The sequence below is a fragment of the Typha latifolia genome, chromosome 10, assembly GCF_019914945.1.
Source record: "Typha latifolia isolate L0001 chromosome 10, TyphaL0001v2, whole genome shotgun sequence".
Taxonomy (NCBI): domain Eukaryota; kingdom Viridiplantae; phylum Streptophyta; class Magnoliopsida; order Poales; family Typhaceae; genus Typha; species Typha latifolia.
In genome coordinates, this window is record NC_133095.1 from 7,449,513 (window position 1) to 7,468,871 (window position 19,359).

General features: G+C 37.0%; 1 non-coding gene across 1 annotated transcript; it reads right to left on the reverse strand.

The window, feature by feature from the left end:
• Positions 1-6,623: 6,623 nt before the first annotated feature.
• On the reverse strand, positions 6,624-6,730 carry LOC140797098 (small nucleolar RNA R71). Its single transcript, XR_012110590.1, has one exon. It is a non-coding gene; the product is annotated as a small nucleolar RNA R71 (small nucleolar RNA).
• Positions 6,731-19,359: the final 12,629 nt, after the last annotated feature.

Here is a 19,359-nt window from a genome sequence, read left to right on the forward strand (position 1 = left end):
ATAGGAGGTAAGAAATCAAGAATCTAATAGCATAATGAAGTTGGCTGCCATTCACATATTTATAGAGGCTAGACAATAAGTTCTAAAACAATATGAAACCCTAATTCTAAAGGATTCCTTGTCGATTGCGTTCGAACGCACTCAAAAAGCCTTTTTTCTGGATTTGCGAACGCGACATAGGCATTCGAACGCGAGCGTTCACAAGGTGTTCAAACGCGGGCATTCACAATGCATTCACAAGGCATTCGCAAGGGCGTTCGACCGCGACTCCACCTACGTTCGAACGCGACCTACAGGAATTTTATTTTAATAAAAATAAACACCTAATGCAATAAGAAAAAATCCTAACTAAGTATATCAGCCCACCACGCTTCCCCCACCTTGCCCTCAAGGTGAAAAGTGAGGCAAACGCTCCAAGATATCATTCTCCAACTCTCATGTCACCTCATAAGATGGCTTGCCAAGCCACTCAGCTAGAATCCCATCTCTACTCTGGTACCATGTCGTCGTCGGCATCTAGCAAATACTCGAACTAGTTTTACGATCTCTATCTCCTCTAATGGCTCCGGTAGAACCGATCCAACAATCTCATGATCTCCAATGCGCTCTCTCAACAATGAAACATGAAAGACAGGGTGCACTCTCGACCTCTCCGACAGCTCCAAACGATATGCAACCGGACCAATACGCTCCAACTCTTGAATGCATTCACAGTTTAGCAGCAAACCGTCTCGATTCTCTAACTCTGGATGGCGCTCCGGATCATTCATCAGTTCCTACAACAATCTAAAAATATCTAGGTTAGATGTACATGCATACCTTAGCTCATCAAGGAAGGGAAAGGTAAAATAGGCTGCAAGCTCAGCGATATCGGGTTGGTGCGATAGTGCATCCACCGCTCTATTTTTTGTTCTCTTCTTGTATTGAATTTCATAATCATACCCCAGTAATTTTGTGACCCTTTGCTGCTGTGCCGGAGTCCATGAATCCAAGTATATTCCAGCATTAAGAATTAATTGAATTTAGTTAATTTTTATTATCGTATTTACTATTTTATCATAGCCGTTAAATCATCTTTACCTTTCTAGGAGTAGATCATAGCCGTAGAACCTCTAAAGCTTCCAAACCTTAGCCACCACCTTCCTCCAGTAGCCACCCTACCCTACAACCATCCACCACAACTCTTGGCCGTCCGCCACCTTCCGATGAAGTCACAAATTTATTGTTCTGACCTATCTCTACTGTTTTATTTTTAACTTTTCATCCTGACCTCCGATTTAGGTAAAACTAGAGCCATTAGAACCCTAACTCACGAGCCACTTCATAAATTTATGTCCTAGTTCTTAATATTGGTATCAGAGTCGACATTCCTCAAACAATGGTGAACACATGATCCAAAGCTAACCCAAGGAATATCGCAGTCATGAAGGACCAAAAACTCATCTTGCTAATACGCTTCGGCCAGCTGATCAGGAGGGGGCGATTCACATTGGGTTCGACACCTTTTGAAGTTGAAGTTATTCAAATATTGATATGACGATGTGAGTCGGACTTAACCGAGTCGTCTCAAGCATGGATACACCTTACGGGAGTCTTTTTTTTATTGTGTGAGTTATTTAATTTACATCGACAAAGAACGCAATTTGTGCATTCAAACGTGCTCGACCCTGTTCGAACTCCTGCGAGCAAATGCCTGCATACGTTCGCATCGATAGAGAATGCAATTTGTGTGTTTGAACGCGCTCGACCCTTTTTAAATGTGATCGATAGAAATTTACTATTTTTAGGGTTAATAATCGTCATTTTGGCTTGTTTGATTAGCCTCTTAAGGTGTGGACAACCAAAAGGGGGATGATCAATGCATTAAGTTTCTTGCCCTAATCTTCTTCCTCTCCTTCCTTCTCGTTCCCTCCTTCAACGGCAACAGTGACCACCACGGCACCGCTGCCTCTAGCCTCCCTCAACCGGTCACTCACCCCATTCCTTCTTCTTCTTCAAATCTCTCTCTACCTTCGCCTTAACCCTTTCCACCATCCATAATCTTCCCCCACGACCTTCCTTCCCGATGCCACCCTTGACCGCCAGTCTACCACCTCCATATTCCACCTAGGATCACGTGCTCCCATCCATGGATCCAAAATCATGTTCTAATATGAATCTAACAGATTGAACTCCGTGATAGTCGCCCACGTATCTGAAGATATCTCCAGATTCGGCCATTCGAATCACCCAAAATTATATTTTAGAAAGATCTTTTTTAGAGCTAAGACCTATCAAAATTTCACATTAATCTGACGGTTATATCTTCAGAAATCTCCTTCGAAAGTTCCATGCATAGTCCTACATAGATTTGATAACGAGATAGATCAAACCCAATTAAGGGAAGATCGTATCAAAGATCTATTAGAGCCCAGCGGACCTCGAACCTCCATTAATGGTAAAGATAAGGTTAATGGCATCAAGGAGATCAATGGAGGGCGCACCAACAGTAGAAGACTCGCCCAATGAATCCAAAATCATGTTTTGATCTGAATCTAGCAAATCAGACTCCCCAATGTTCGCCCACTTATTCGAAGATATCTCCAGATCCCGCCGTCTGAATTAGCCTAAATTAGATTTGTTAGAAAGCGTTTTTCTAGGGTTATGACCTATCAAAATTTCACATTGATCTGACGGTTATATCTTCAGAAATATCCTTCTAAATTTTGTGCAAGGTACTGCACAGATTTGATAACGAGATAGATCAAACCCAATTCAGCGAAGATTATTTCACTTCAACCCTGTGGAGGTTTCCTTGGCACCACCAGCAATTGTCGACGATGAGCCACCGACATGGGAAAAGGTGATATTTTAAAAAATTTTAGTCAAATTGATAAGTTCTTATACCAAATGATGAGATTTGGAATCAAAAGATCGGCTACAGAACAATTCCTTATGATCTGAATTTATTGTAGGAAGCAGTCCGCATAACCATGGGAAAATATTCGTTAGATATTCTCTGATAGTCATAAAATTATGAAACTAACTGGGTTAGATCCATAACTTTATGATATACAACTTTCGTATATATGGCTTTCGCAGAATCGAACTGTAGCATGGACAAAAATATGGAATAACATGGGTGATGGTTGTGGTGACGGGTGGAGTGGATGTTAGAGTTATGGAGGGATATGGAGATGAAGGTGGATTGTCGATGTGATGCAGGGATATAGACGAAGGGAACGAAGTGGTCGAGATCCCAAAGAAGAGGGGTGGCTCGATAGTCGAGGAAGATTAGAAGTTAGGAGAAACCTTACCAATGGTAGATATGGAAGGATAGTGAAGAGGGAGAAGGGAGGAGTCTAGAGAGAAGATAGGAGGCAATAAATCAAGAATCTAATAGCATAATGAAGTTGGCTGCCATCCACATATTTATAGAGGCTAGCTAACAAGTCCTGAAACAATTCTAGAGGATTCCCGTCGATCGCATTCGAACGTGCATGATCGCGTTCGAATGCACTCAAAAAAGCCCCTTCTCTATATTTGCAAACGCGACATAGGCGTTCGAACTCGCCCGACGTCATTCGAACGCGAGCGTTCATAAGGTGTTCACAAGGGCGTTCGATCGCGACTCCATCTGCATTCGAACACAACCTATATGAATTTTATTTTAATAAAAATAAACATGCTTCCCCCACCTTGCCCTCAAGGTGAAAAGTCAGGGAAACGCTCCAAGATATCAATCTCCAACTCCCATGTCGCCTCATAAGATGGCTTGCCAAGCCACTCAACTAGAATCTCCATCTCCAATCTGGTACCATATCGTCGTCGACGTCTAGCAAGTACTCGAACTAGCTCTACGATCTCTATTAAATTCATAATTATAATATTTATTATGCCCAAATTATTAAATGTTAATATTTTATTTTAACTAATTAATGTATTTTAGTTATATGTAGACCTTTGATTAATGGAATCTCATTTAATCACTAAAAATGGTCAAATTTGCGCTCAAACCAGACTTAGGCTTAGTCACTACTAACCAACTAAATCTACCTCTCATCTTTCAAGTCATGCTTAAGTTAAACCATGATCTATTAATCACTGTCTTCCTTATCTAAATCAGAATGAGTCAAAATTCCTTTTTTTTTTATCAAGCAACATATTTTTAGCAATCAAATCTCTATTAAGTTGCAGAATTTTAGCAAGAAATTTTCACCTAATGCAGTAGATTTTCATCTCCAATTCAGGCAAAATTTTAGTAATAATTGCAGCAGTAAACAAATTTCAATTTCCTATTTGAGCAGCAATTCCGGCCAAGCAAATTACCTACCTAATGAGGTAGATTTATAACATATTTCATGCAGATTTTCACCAGATTTCATGCACATATTTAGCAGATTTCAAACACAATCATAGCAGATTTCCAGCCGATTTGGAGCATATTTTCATGCTCCAAGAAGTCTATAAATATAGGGGTTGAGAGCTAGAGAAAAATATCTTTTCTTGTGTATTTTCTGTTAAGTTTTTCTTTTGAGGAGTTGTTTAAGATTCAGCATTTCAACTTGCAATTGTTTCAATTTAATTAGCAACAATAGAGAACATTCGAAGAAGTTTCAATCTTTGTAAGTCAGCAAAGTTCACATTCTGATCTTCTTTTAGCGTAATCTCTTATTTTTGGATTTGGATTTTATTTTTGAAAGAAGTATTCTGCAACTCTCTAGTGCTAAATCTCATATTTATTTTTATTCAAGTTGTGTTATTAACTACTAAAATGAATTTCTAATTTTCTTAAGGTTGAGGATGAAGCTTGTTGAGAGCATATTTCTTTTATTCTATATCTTTTATGTGTTCTTAATTGCTAAATAGGTTCTTCTTTCTTCTACTTTAAATTTGTTGTTTAGAATTTAGATATTAGTTGTTTTTCTTAAAAAGGATACATCTAATTTTTTAAAATTCTTACTCCATATTTTCTAAAAAAGAAGGAAGAACGTAATTTTTATGAAAATGGAATTGTTCATTCAAAGATTCCGATCTACTAGTGATTGATTTCTTGGTAAATCGTAGAAAAGAAGATTTATATTATCTAATAGAAATGTGTTATCTACAAGTGGATTCTAAAACCTTATTTCTCACACTTAATTAAAAGAAATTTGCAAGAAGGTTTTCTTTCTCCATAAATCTCCTAAACCTATTTTCCAACTAGGTTAAAATTATTTTTAAGATTTTCAAACACTTCAAGTTTTCAAACAAGTCCTCGTGGGATTGATACCTTGCTTGCCGATCTACTGCATAGATTCGTGCACTTGTGAGTGTTACTTAATTTGTCACAATAAGTTTTTGGTGCTGTTGCTGGGGACTTGTGTTGAAAACTGTTTTGAAAATTTAAAATTAATTTTTCTGCTAGTTGTTTAAAAAAATTAAAAATTAGAAAAAAATTTAAAAAGAATTTGAATTTTGTTCTTGTTTTGAATTATTCTACAGAAACCAAAAAACGATAGAGGATTGTGCTTGAAGAAAAGAAAATTGCTTAAAAATTACTCCCAGCGGAGTAATTGCTAACCGGTGGACTCGATTGGAAGGTTTAAATTTTCTTAACCCTACCCATGAATCTCCTATTAGTGGGTTCTAAACTGATTCTGTGTGATTATTTGTGCATTCATATTTGCATAAAATATTTAGTAAGGACATAAACCTCACCAAGATAAGGAGTGGATTTAATCACCACATCCTTGCCCATTTAAGTTAATCATCCCCTTTCATTTTAAAACCCAAGCCAAACTTCTAACTTAAAATGAAGTAGACGTCGGCTAAAGGATTTCACATAGCTCATAGGAACCTCTCGGAAAGAGCTATCTTTTAGTAAGCCCAGTGAGCACCTTCCAAATTACAATGTCTAGGTAGGTTCTGTCAAAAGGGAGAGCTATACTGAGGCGCCTAAGGGAACTAGTATTCTGAAGAGGCCAACGCCCACCAATATTCCTGGGAACTTACCTGGTTGTGTTTTCGTAGGCCTTAACTGGTAATCCTCTAGCTTACTCTGAAAGGGAGTAGGAGCTCTCTAATTAGAAGAGTAGTGATTCTCTTCAAGATTAGAATTGAAAAATAAATTGTTTACTCTCATATTATACTTTAAAAATACAAACTATTGACTGTGATTTGTTTGGTAAGATTTGTGTTTGTGAAGCCTTTTTAGAAACTTAAAAATTTATTGGGTTTGATATAGTTTTGGTCGGCTTGCTAGGGATAAAATGATTGAAAGCCATCAATCGGTTCATAATGATACTATAACTTTACAAGAGCGATTTGCCCCTAATGGAACCCAACCTTTAAAATGCATTGTGTTACCTAACACTAATGCAACTCATTTTGAATTAAAACCTACCATCTTTCAATTGCTTCCTACCTTTTATGGTAAGGAAAATGAGAATCCATACTCTCATGTTGATGAATTCTTGGATATTTGTTCAACATTTAAATTTCAAAACTTTTCTGATGAATATGTTAGGCTAAGGCTCTTTCCTTTTTCTTTCAAAGATCAAGCAAGAGCTTAGTTGAATCACTTAGAGCCTAACTCAATCACCACTTGGAGAGATCTGAACTATAAATTTGTATCCAAATTTTATCCTATGCCTAGAACAAATCAATATAGATTGGCCATCTCCATTTTCAAGCAGAAAGAGAAAGAGAAATTTCATGAGTCATGGGAAAGGTTTATGGATCTTCAAATTAAGTGCCCTCATTATAATTTTGAAAAATGGTGGTTAGTCCAGTATTTCTACAATGGTCTAACCGATACAAATCGTAATCTGGTTGAGTCCATAAGCAGTGGGTCATTCATGGCTAAGAGCACACTTGAAAGTCGAGTGACATCACAGTCTAAGAGAGGAATATATGAAGTTCAACCTGATGTGAGTATGAATGCATGACTGGATAGTTTGTCTAGGAAAGTTGATGCCCTTGTGTTAAGTCAAACTATGAAACCTATAAATTAGGTGCAATTTGAAGTTTGTAGTATTTGTGCCAGTCCCATGCACACTACAATGGTTTGCCCTTCCTTAGGGTATCAAAATGGGTTCAATGAACAAGTGAATGCCCTAAATTAATTTAGAAAGCCATTCAATAGTCCTTACTCTGAAACATACAATCCAAATTGGCCCACCAGGATTTAACCGATTTCGTCCTCCAACTCAGCCAGTCTCTTATGCCCTTCCTCTTAATCAATCGGTTATAGTACCTCAACAACAACCATCCAACTTAGAAGCAATGATAGAGAAATTTATCACTGGAACTAGTGCTAATTTGCAAAGAATAGAAGCTACCAATATACAAAATTCTCAAGCCATTTCTCAACTTCAACATTAAGTGGGTCAGTCAGCAATATGAGTTTAGCCAACCATCCACCTCAGGTGTGCACAATGAGCAAGTTCAATCAGTCCTTACCCTTAGGTCTGGAAAACTAGTCAACAATAAGGTTGAAGTGTCAAATCATAAAAAATCTATCTCAGAGGGTGAAGAAATCTATGTCTCGCAAAATAATCATGATAGTTCATTTTGGAACTATAACCTTTGACTCTAGCAACCCAAGTCAGTCTCTACCTAAGTTTAGAAATTCATCTGAGCAGACTTTTATTCTCAAAGCACCATTTCTCCAAAGACTAACTTAGGCTAAAGTAGGAACAAACTTTAGTGAGATGATGGAATTGTTTAAGCATGTTGAAATTAACATTCCATTACTCTCGATGCCATCAAGCAAGTTCCTACTTATGCCAAAGTTTTGAAGGATCTTTGCACTCAGAAAAGAAAATTAAAAGTGTAAAAGAAGGCATTTCTAGCTAAGCAGGTAAGCTCAATCATCCAAAACAACATTCCGCCTAAGTTTAAAGATCCAAGTTGTCCTACTATTTCGTGTGTCCTTGGCAATCATGTCATTGATAAAGCCCTTTTGGATTTAGGTGCAAGTGTTAATTTTTTGCCGTATTTCGTTTACAAGTAATTAGGTCTTGGAGAGTTGAAGCCAACTCAAATTAGACTGCCCTTTAGCGGTTGTTTTGTCAAGTATCCTTGAGGCATCATAGAGGATGTTCTGATTAAGGTAGATAAGTTTATTTTTCTTGTGGATTTCATAATCCTTGATATTGAACCTATCCAAAACCCGAGCAATCATATCCCTATGATCTTAGGAAGGCCATTCCTAGCCACTGCGAATGCAGTCATTCACTATCAAAATGGGATTATGAAACTGTCTTTTGGCAATATGACTGTTGAATTAAATGTTTTTGATGTTAGCCATCAACCTCCTGAAACTGATGATGTTTTTGAGGTTGACATGATTGAAGGCCTATTAGAGAGCATAAATGAGCAGCCAAATGTTGAGGATCCTTTAGAAAAGTGTCTTTTACATTTTGACAGTGATTTTGATTGGGAAACTTCCTTTGAGGAGGTCAATGCATTGTTAGAATCTACACTTCTTATGGATTTTAATAAATAGCAACCAAAGATTGAACTTCTTCCACTATCTTCACCCCCAACTCCTCCGTTCATCATAGAACCTCCAAAGTTAGATCTTAAACCACTACTTGATACTCTTAAATATGTGTTTTTAGGCTCTTCCGAAACCCTTCTTGTTATTATAGCATCTGATTTATTGTAAGAAATAAGAGGAAAAACTTGTGAGTATCTTAAAAGAATACAAGGAAGTTATAGGATGGACCATAGCTGATATCAAGGGAATTAGTCCTGATGTGGTTATGCATCGAATACATTTAGAGGACAATGCAAAAAAATCTCGTGAACTGCAATGAAGGTTAAATCATATGATGAAGGATATTGTTAGAGCTGAAGTGCTAAAATTATTAGATGCGGGTATTATCTACCCAATTTCGGATAATGCATGGGTGAGCCCAATTCATGTTGTGCCTAAGAAGTCTGGCATTACAGTAGTGCAGAATAAGAACGATAAGTCAACTTTTATTTCTCATTCACAAATCCCCGGGCGAAAGCAAACCGTCGGTGGGTCGGTCGAGTGAGTATTCCCTTCGCTCAAACACTCGTGTTCAAACAGGGTGGTGTGTTTGTATTGACTATCAAAAAATTAATCTTGTAACTAGGAAGGATCATTTTCCTCTTCCTTTCATTGATCAGATGCTTGAAAGGTTAGCCGGACATGCTTATTATTATTTTTTAGATGGTTATTCTAGCTATAACCAAATCCATATAGCACTTGAGGATTAAAAGAAGACCACATTTACTTGCCCCTTTGGAACATTTGCCTATCGTTGCATGCCTTTTGGGTTATGCAATGCTCGTGCATGATTAGCATTTTCTCAGATATGGTAGAACGGTTCTTGGAAGTTTTTATGGATGACTTTTCTGTCTTTGGATCATCATTTGATGAATGCTTGTACAACCTATCTCTAGTCTTAAAAAGGTGCAAAGAGAAAAGCCTAGTGCTTAATTGGAAAAAATGTCACTTTATGGTGAAGAAAGGAATTGTTCTAAGACATATTATTTCTAAAGATGGGATCGAAGTCGAAAAGGCTAAAGTTGACTTAATTTCTAACCTTCCATCACCTCGGATTGTGAAAGAAATCCGATCATTTTTGGGTAATACGGGTTTTTACCAACGATTTATTAAGGATTTCTGTAAGATATCACGACCTTTATAAAATTTACTGGCTAAGGATTCTCAATTTGTCTTTAATGAAGAATGTCTTAAGGCTTTTCAACGGTTAAAAACTGAATTAACTTCTTCTCCTATTATTCAACCACCAAATTGGGATGAACCATTTGAGATTATGTGTGATGCATCTGACTATGGAATTGGAGCGGTTTTAGGACAACGGGTTAATAGGTTACCACATGTGATCTATTATGCTAGTAAAACCATGAATGATGCACAACTAAATTATTCCATTACTGAGAAAGAGTTGCTAGCAGTTGTGTTTGCTTTAGACAAATTTAGATCCTACCTCTTAGGGTCTAAAGTCATCATCTATTATGATCATGCAGCACTTAAGTACCTTCTCTCTAAAGAAGATGCTAAAGCCCGTTTAATTCGTTGGATTCTATTGCTACAAGAATTTGATCTTGAAATTAGGGACAAGAAAGGTTCTGAAAATATTATCGCAGATCACTTATTTAGGCTTATCCTAGAATCATTTTATGAATCCAAACCAATATCTGAATCTTTTCTTGATGAGCAACTAATGAGTGCTTCTCAGCTACCATGATATGCTAATATTGTCATCTATCTTGCTACTTGTCAAATGCCCCCGCATTGGACTAAACAAGATAAGTCCAAATTTTTAGCTAAGGTCAAGTTCTTTTTTTGGGATGACCCATACTTATTTAAGTATTGCCTAGATCAAATCATTAGGAGATGTGTGTCTGATGATGATTTTTATAAAATCATTTCTTTTTATCATGATCAAGCATGTGGGGGTCATTTTAGCTCTAAAAAGATTGCTGCAAAAATTTTGTAATGTGGGTTTTATTGGCCCTCCATCTTTCATGATGTTCATGAGTATTGCAAAGTTTGTGAGAGATGTCAAAGACTAGGGAGTATTTCAAAGAGGAACATGATGCCGCTCCATCTAATTTTAATTGTTGAAATTTTTGATGTCTGGGGTATAGATTTCATGGGACTGTTTTCAAATTATTTTAGTTATGAGTACATTCTCGTTGCTATAGATTATGTTTCAAAATGGGTTGAAGCCATAGCTTGTAGAACAAATGATCACAAAGTTGTAATCAAGTTTTTGAAAGACAATGTTTTTGCTCGTTTTGGTACGCCGCATGCCATTATAAGCGATGGGGGGAAACATTTTTGCAATCAAATTTTTAAAAGACTTATGCTTAAATATTCTGTCATACATAAGGTTGCCACACCCTATCACCCCCAAACTAGCGGCCAGGTCGAGATATCCAATAGAGAGATCAAAAGAATTTTGGAGAAGACGGTTAACCCCACTAGGAAAGATTGGTCATTAAGGCCTAGTGATGCATTGTGGGCATATCGAACTGCATTTAAAACTCCTATTGGGATGTCCCCATATCGAATTGTGTTTGGTAAGGCTTGTCACCTTCCTGTAGAGCTAGAACATCGAGCTTATTAGGCGATTAAGCAACTAAATTTTGATCTTGATAAGGTAGGTGCTCATAGGAAATTACAATTGAATGAGTTAGAGGAAATTATAAATGATGCTTATGACTTTGCTAAAAGCTAGAAGGATAAAATGAAACAATATCATGATAAACACATATTGAGAAAATCATTTAGTCTTGGTCAAAAAGTCCTACTTTATAATTCGCATTTACATCTTTTTCCTAGAAAATTGAGAAGTAAGTGGATGGGGCCCTTTTACTATACACACTGTCTATCCCTATGGAGCTGTCGAGATTGAAAACCCTAAAAATAGTGAGGTATTTAAGGTAAATGGTCAAAGGCTTAAACCATTTTTAGAATTGCACAATCGAGAAGTGGAAGAAGCACTTCTAGAAGATCCTAATTATCAAGGCTGATCTCTATATCTGCTAGAGATTATTTTTGTACATTGTTATTTGACTTTTTTATTTTTATTATTATATGTACAGTATTTGACAGAGGAAGCTTGTAGTATAAATTATTCTTCTCAAGTAAATTTACATTGAGGACAATGTAGAATTTAGATTGGGGGCGGGGGTGAAATTTCATTTTTTTAGGTCTTTTCTTTTCAGTTACTTGTAGTTATGTTTTGTTTTATGATATTTTTCTATGTGTTTTTGCTCCTTAGAATATGTAGTGGTATTTAGCAGGATCAATTTGGTTAGAAAGCGACACGAAGTGATGTTTTAATTAAGCGAAGCATAAATCCTATTTTCTTCATTCTATTTTTATACACTTATTTAAAAAAAAAACTAATGGGACATATATTTTAGTGATGCAATCCTCAAAATGTAGTATTGTTACCATTATGTTTCAGAAATAAATGCGAGAATTAGTATAAAATATACGATATTCTTAGTAATTCTCGATCTATTATCATAGAGTTTCATGCTAATTATTCAAGAGAAATTTTCAGATCACATGTAGGTTGAATGTATAATTTGCTACTGATAAATATATCAAGTTGATTGAAATGCAAAAATGTATAATTTGCTACTGATAAATATATCAAGTTGATTGAAATGCAAAAATGTATAATTGATGTTAGAGCAAAAGTCTCTCTACCGAGTAACCGAGCCTTCGTGTAACCACTCGGGAAGTGTTCGCGTCAAAAGGCAGAGTTACCATCTCTAATTCATGGTTGTTAGTTGTATACCGCCTTTTTGGTTAGAGGTGTGATGTCCGAGGGGTGCCTCATCACCTAGTGGCTAAATCCACTAGCAAAATCCTCGCTACAAGGACCATCTAGAAAGCAAGATAACACGAGCATTGCTCAACCATGAAATTCCAAGTTAAGTTAATAAGAAAATTAAGATTGTAATAAAGCATATTATATGTATATACCTTGGTGTTCCAGTGTGATTCAGATTTGGATCTATCTCCTTGTGTTTAATTGCAGCATTCTTTTCTATTATGATTTTAGGAGAATGAATAGTTTTAATAAGGGTAGAATGTATATTAATGCTAAATGAGAAGATAATTGGATACCTTGCCTATATTTTTGAGATAGATTGACTCTAGCCAGCTTTGTGAAAATTTACTAGTATTTACCTGTGTATATTCTTAGTATGAGGTCTTGAGGGTAATTGCAAACTTTGAGATTTACTGATCTGAGTAGATGTAATTGTCAGTATTTCTGGGTTGATTTTGCTAAATGTTGTTATATAATCAATAAGAAGCAAAATTTTAGGTGAATTTCTTATTTTCTTTTCAAGATTGTTTTTAATTACTTGAGTCTTGTATTTTCTTTCTTTTATTTTGTTTAATTGACTTAATAAATTTTGTGGGTAAATTCACTACAAACCCTCACGAGACACAACTCGTCCACTAGTGGAAGCTAGGGGTTTAAAGGCTTGTTGCATATACTAAATACAATCGCGATGCCTGCAAAAGTGAGTAATTTTATTTTATTTATATATTTTTTTTCTTTTTTTTCTTTTAGAATTCTTCGTTCTTCTATTTTGCTCGAGGACTAGCAAAAATCTTGATTTGGAGGTATTTGTTAAATTTATAATTGTAATATTTGTTACAAATTATTAAATGTTAATATTTTATTTTAACTAATTAATGTATTTTAGTTATATGTAGACCTTTGAGGGTGTGCACACAATGCTTTCTAACGAGTCCGTCTACCCGTAACGTCCTCGGCATGGGAGTACCCAAATATGCATGCATCGATATTTCAGCTTGGATATCTTTCTCAACGCCGTCCTCAACGGTCTCCTCATGGGCCTCCTCTGGAGACTCTCCATCATCAACTAGCTCATCGTCATCCTCAGGATCATCGATAAGCATCACACTTTCGATCGGTTTAGAACACCGATGACCGGGGGTGAAACGCTCATCACATCGAAAGCAAAGGCCTTTCGCTCTTCGCTCCTCCACCTAGGCAGGTGTGAGAGTTCTAACAGGGGGTCTAGTGCCTCCTCTAACGTCGGAAGAAGCTCTCAAAGGTGGTCATTGTCTAGTAGTCGCAGCCGCTATTTTTGAAACCACAAAATTTCCAACCGGCGTTTAGGTGCATTCCGCCCATCTTGGTTACCCCAATTGGTTTTCGCTGCCATCTTTAGAGCCCTATGCTTTTTTTCCATCCTCACGGCCTTCTCAAAGGCTTCCTCAAGAGTAATAGGACATAGAGTATGAACATCTACTTGTATCTCCTCTCACAGTCATGAAATAAATGTACTCATCAATGTACGTTTAGGCCACGATGGCTCACAACGACTACTAACTCTTTCAAACTCAGCTCGGTACTCTAATACAGTAGTCCTTTGAACCATCTTGCTTAATGTGGCAGCAAAATCTTCATATGCCGCTGTCCCAAATCTGCGTGTAATCCTCCTACAAAAATCAGCCCATCCGATAAATCCACCACCACGAATTATCGATTTATACCAATGCGATGTTGTTCCTTGGAGGTGAAAGCTTGCCATCTGGACTTTTGCATCTTCCGCTGTACCTTGACAATTAAAATATTGTTCAACTTGAAATATCCAATCCATTGGATCACTGCCTGGGAATTTTGGAGAATCCAAACGTGCGGTTCTCCCTCGAATAGCATTGTCAGGTTCATGAAAGATCCTTGGTTCAAGTCTAAACCTTTGTGTATGTTCATCACTTCGCTAAATCCTCGAGCATGTCCATCACCATCTCCATAGGGATTAACCTCATCCTCAAAGTGCCTATCCTCCTCATCGACGAAGCGCACTGGTGCCGCACGCTTCTCGAGTTCCACCACCGCCGATCTTGGGTTTTATAACAGAGGTGGGAGATGATGTGAAGGCATAGGTAGGAGGGGATCATTGACACTCACATGACGCACCTAGACCTGTTGGGTATCGGTTCTATCGGGTCTCACCGCTAGTCCTTCTTGAAACTCCATTCGTCGTCGAAGAGATGACGAACCTAATCGATTCACGACATATTCCTTGAATTCATTGTGATCCTTTTGCATGTTGTCAACTCTATGCAACAACGTTTGGAACATGCCCCTAAGTTCATCGATATTCGAACTCATAGACGTTGGTTGACTCGGTCCTACCATGTTCGCTCCAAAGGAATTGGCCTCACGGTAAGGATCATTGTGTATTGAGTCCTTCCTTGTCAGTGTGCTCTCCATAGGTCTCCTTGTTGATGTCATCTTCCTTATTTCAACCATTAATGAAGATCTGAGGTTCGCCTACTCTGATACCAATTTGTTAAGCTCTTGTACCAAATGATGATGTTAGGTTTTTAATTATTGGCAATTATGTACAAAATATTCTAAGTGTATTTTTACATGTATATGAGCTTTATACAAGTCTAGAATATATCTCGTGTGAAGAATTGCAAAATTATTGGAAAAAAGCTGTTGAGTTCACACCACATTCACAAATGCGTTCGAACGCGGTGTGTTCACAAACGCGTTCGAACGCGGGTACTTGCGTTCACATAGACCGAGAGCTGCATTCAGAAATGCGTTCGAACGTAGGTACTGCATTCACACAGACCGAGCTGTGTTTACAAATACGTTCGAACGCAACCTGAAGAATTCAAGTTGTCACGTTCGAACGCACTCGGGCCTGTTCGAACGCATCTGAGATCAAGTCATGTCGTTCGAACGCACCCGGACCGCGTTCGAACGCACCAACGAAGTTTGAAAAGATTGGACTTTCATGAGTACGGATAAGACTTGAATTTGGCTCTATCTTGGAGATCATATATAAGGATTGTGATGCCCTATCTCTAGGGTGGTCGAAGAAGCATTTTTGAAGGAGATTTCTTGAGGCTACATCGATTCTTCAACTATCAAGGTTCCACTCATCTACAAAACTTAATCTTTCATCTTAAGGGCTATCTAGACGAAAGATCAATCTCGAGGGTTACTGAGGTTGGACTTCAATCATGATAAGTAGTGAATCGTGGGTTCTAGCGAGCAAGACTGAGAGGAACAAAGTCGTTTGGATTGACGGGTTGTTTTGTGAGTCAGTCTTGTAACTGTTACTATTCTAGTGATTGGTTTTGATCCGAGTTTGGATCCATGGTTTTTTCCCGTTTGGGTTTTTTCACGTTAAAATCTTGGCGTTCATCTCTGCTTTCGTTCTTAATATTTCTACGGACTTTTACTTAAGCGAACGAGTGATATCATTGCCTAGTATTTAGATAGATACTTGTGTCTAGGAGTTTTTTCAATTGGTATAAGAGCAGGTTCTCTCACCCTTTGAGAGAGATCAGATAGGCATGGATTTTCATAGAGATGGACCATTATCTATTAGACCTCCGATACTAGATGGATCAAATTATGGATATTGGAAAGCTAGGATGAGAGCTTACTTGAAGTCTATAGATGAAAAAGTATGGTTTGCCGTTGTGAACGGTTGAAGTCCACCAATTTACATGGTGGATGATAAACTTGCTGATAAACCGATGGAGTCATGGGATATGTCAGACTACGAAAAAGTTGGATGGAATAGCAAGGCAATAAATGCAATTTTTAGTTGTGTTTCCTCGGAAGAATTTAGAAGAATTTCTACTTGTGAGATAGCAAAAGAAGCTTGGACAATCTTAGAAACTACTCACGAAGGAACTATGGCTGTAAAACATTCTAAACTTCAGAGGTTGACTACTAGTTTTGAAACTCTACGTATGGAGGAGAATGAGACATTTGATGGGTTCTATGCAAAGCTGAGTGATATAGTCAACTCCAGTTTCAACCTAGGAGAGAAAATTCCTGAAAACAGAATTATCCGTAAGAACCGTAGGTCTCTTCCAAAGAGGTTTCAGGCGAAAGTTACAGCTATTGAAGAAAGTAAGGACATCGATTCTATAAAAGTTGAACAATTGGTAGGAAATCTACAAACATTTGAGTCCAGTCTTTCAAAATCGAGAAAGTCGAAAGGGATTGCTCTATCCACAGTTGAACAAAATATAGAGGAGTCTGATGATGAAGGTGATTTAGATGTTGAAATATTGGCCTTTGTGAAAAAGAAGAGTACATCGAGTTCGAATACAAGTGTGAGCAACAACAGTGTCAAACAGAAAAATAAGAATTCTGAGAATAAAGTTCGATGTTTTGAATGTTCTGGTTTTGGACACATAGCACAAGAATGCCCTAATTGCCTTAAGAAGAAGGGTAAAGCTATGAAAGTTACTTGGGATGACTCAGATGAATCTGATGATGATTCTGGAAAAGATGAAGAAAACTTTGTAGCTTTTGCCTCTTCTCTACTTAATATCGATTCTGTTGTTGATACTGATAGTACAGATAATCAGGATATGTTATCAGCTGAGGAAGATGAATCTGAAATTCAAAAGGCATATAATAACCTGTACCTGGAGTCGTTTAAACTCAAGAAAAGCAATCTTAGACTATTTCAACGACTAAAGGTAATCGAACTAGAAAGAATTCAATTTGAGGAGAAGTACAAATTGGAACTTGAACGTGTCAAAGACCTTTCTAAACAACTTGACAATGCAAAAAATAAAATGAAGGCCGATGAAATTGAACTAGAGCGACTGAATAAGGAAGTGACATTTCTAAAAGGGAAGAACAAACTTGACGAGATTCTAAAGGCTCAGATCTTTGGAAAAGACATGTATGGCGTTGGATACACTAGTAATTCAAATAATAATAAAACTGTCTTCGTTTCTGCAGGTATACAAAAGGAAGAATATCTGAAGTCATCAACCGCATTTACAAAGCAATCCTAGATGAATGCTTCTAAACTGAAGGTCAATCTACAAACTGGTGAATCGTCAACGGCACCAAAGGTAAACTTTAGTCACACTCTTTGACAAAAGGTGAGTAGAAAAGGGTTTGTTCCGACATGCTATCATTGCGGCATTCTAGAGCATATTCGACCTCATTGCAAATTATTGCAAAAACCTAGAACTGCTTTCATTTATGGGATGAAAACAAAGGCCATATGGGTCAATAAAAGTGATTTGAAATGTTATGTTGTGCATACAGCCTTGAAAGCTTTAAATTCTGATTTGTGGTATTTAGACAGTGGCTGTTCAAGACATATGTCGGGTGACAAGTCATTATTTTCTAATCTTGAAAAACATGAAGGGGGAGTTGTGACATTCGGAGATGGTAATTCATCTAAGGTAATAGGTAAAGGAAAGGTAAGTTCTCCGGGGGTTCCTATTCTTGAAAATGTTATTTATGTTAAGGCTTGAAAGCAAATTTTCTGAGCATCAGTCAATTTTCTGATGAAGATTATGAGGTAAAATTCTCCAAAAATGATTGTACTATTCTAGATCATGGTGGTAATGTTATATGTTATGGTTCTAGAACATCTGATAATTGCTTTGTTGTTGGAACGTCACATAAACTGAAATGTAACAGTGCCTCTTTCGATATTGCAGATCTTTGGCATCAACGTCTTGGACATGTGAATCACAAGGAATTATTTACTTTGTCCAAACAAGAAGTGGTAAGAGGAATACCTAAGATGAAAAAAATATAAAAAAGAGTGTGCGGTTCGTGTCAAATTAGAAAACAAATTCGGATCTCACACAAGAAGGCAAATGCAATTACTACCGACCGTGTGCTTCAATTAGTTCACATGGACTTGATGGGTCCAACAAAAACGGAAAGTCTTGGAGGTAAACGCTATATATTCTTAATGGTCGATGATTACTCTAGATATACATGGGTTGCCTTTCTACGTGAGAAGTTTGAAACCTTTGAAGTTTTTAAATCACTATGCTTAAAATTGTAGGATGAAAAATCTACAACCCTAGTTAAGATTCGTTCTGATCATAGTAGAGAATTTGAAAATGAAAAATTTTCTATATTTTGCGATTCTCTTGGTATTCAACATGAATTTTCAGCTCCTATAACTCCACAACAGAACGGGATTGTGGAAAGAAAGAACTGAGTTGTGTAGGAAATGGCTAGGATTATGCTTCACGCTAAAAAGGTTACTCAAAGGTTTTGGGCAATAGCGGTACATGTGATAAATTGTGTTTATCTAAGACTAGGTACAAAAATGACTGCTTATGAAATCTGGAAAGGTAAGAAACCTAGTGTTAAATATTTTTGAGTTTTTGGTAGTAAATGTTATATCTTGCGTGATCGAGAATATTTGACTAAATTTGACACTAGAAGTAGCGAAGGCATCTTCTTAGGGTATTCGAATAATAGCAGAGCCTACAGAGTATTTAATCTTGACACTTCTACTGTTATGGAATCTACTAATGTTATGATAGATGAATCCACGACTGATATAACTGAAGCTACTCCTATTTTTGTTTTTGCAGATACATATGACGAAGAAATAGGAAAGGAGCTTGATCTAGAAATTGAGAATCAGGACGAGGATAAAGTTGAAATGAACAAAGATGACTGCAACGTATCGGAACCATCTGCTAGAGTGAAAATAAATCATCCACTATCACAAGTGATTGGAGATGTGAATGAACCAATTAAGACAAGACGACAAATCCAAAGTGAGGTATCATTTACTTGTTATACATCTTCTTTTGAACCTAAAAATGTGAAGGAAGCATTGTTAGACGATTCTTGGGTTAATGCTATGCATGAGGAATTAGAGCAATTTTCTAGGAATGATGTTTGGTATTTAGTTCCTAGACCTAAGAATGTGAATGTTATTGGAACAAAATAGATTTACAAGAATAAAAGTGATGAACATAGTAATATAGTTCGAAATAAAGCTAGACTAGTAGCACAGGGATATACTCAGGTTGAGGGTATAGATTTTGATGAGACATTAGCTCCTATTGCTAGA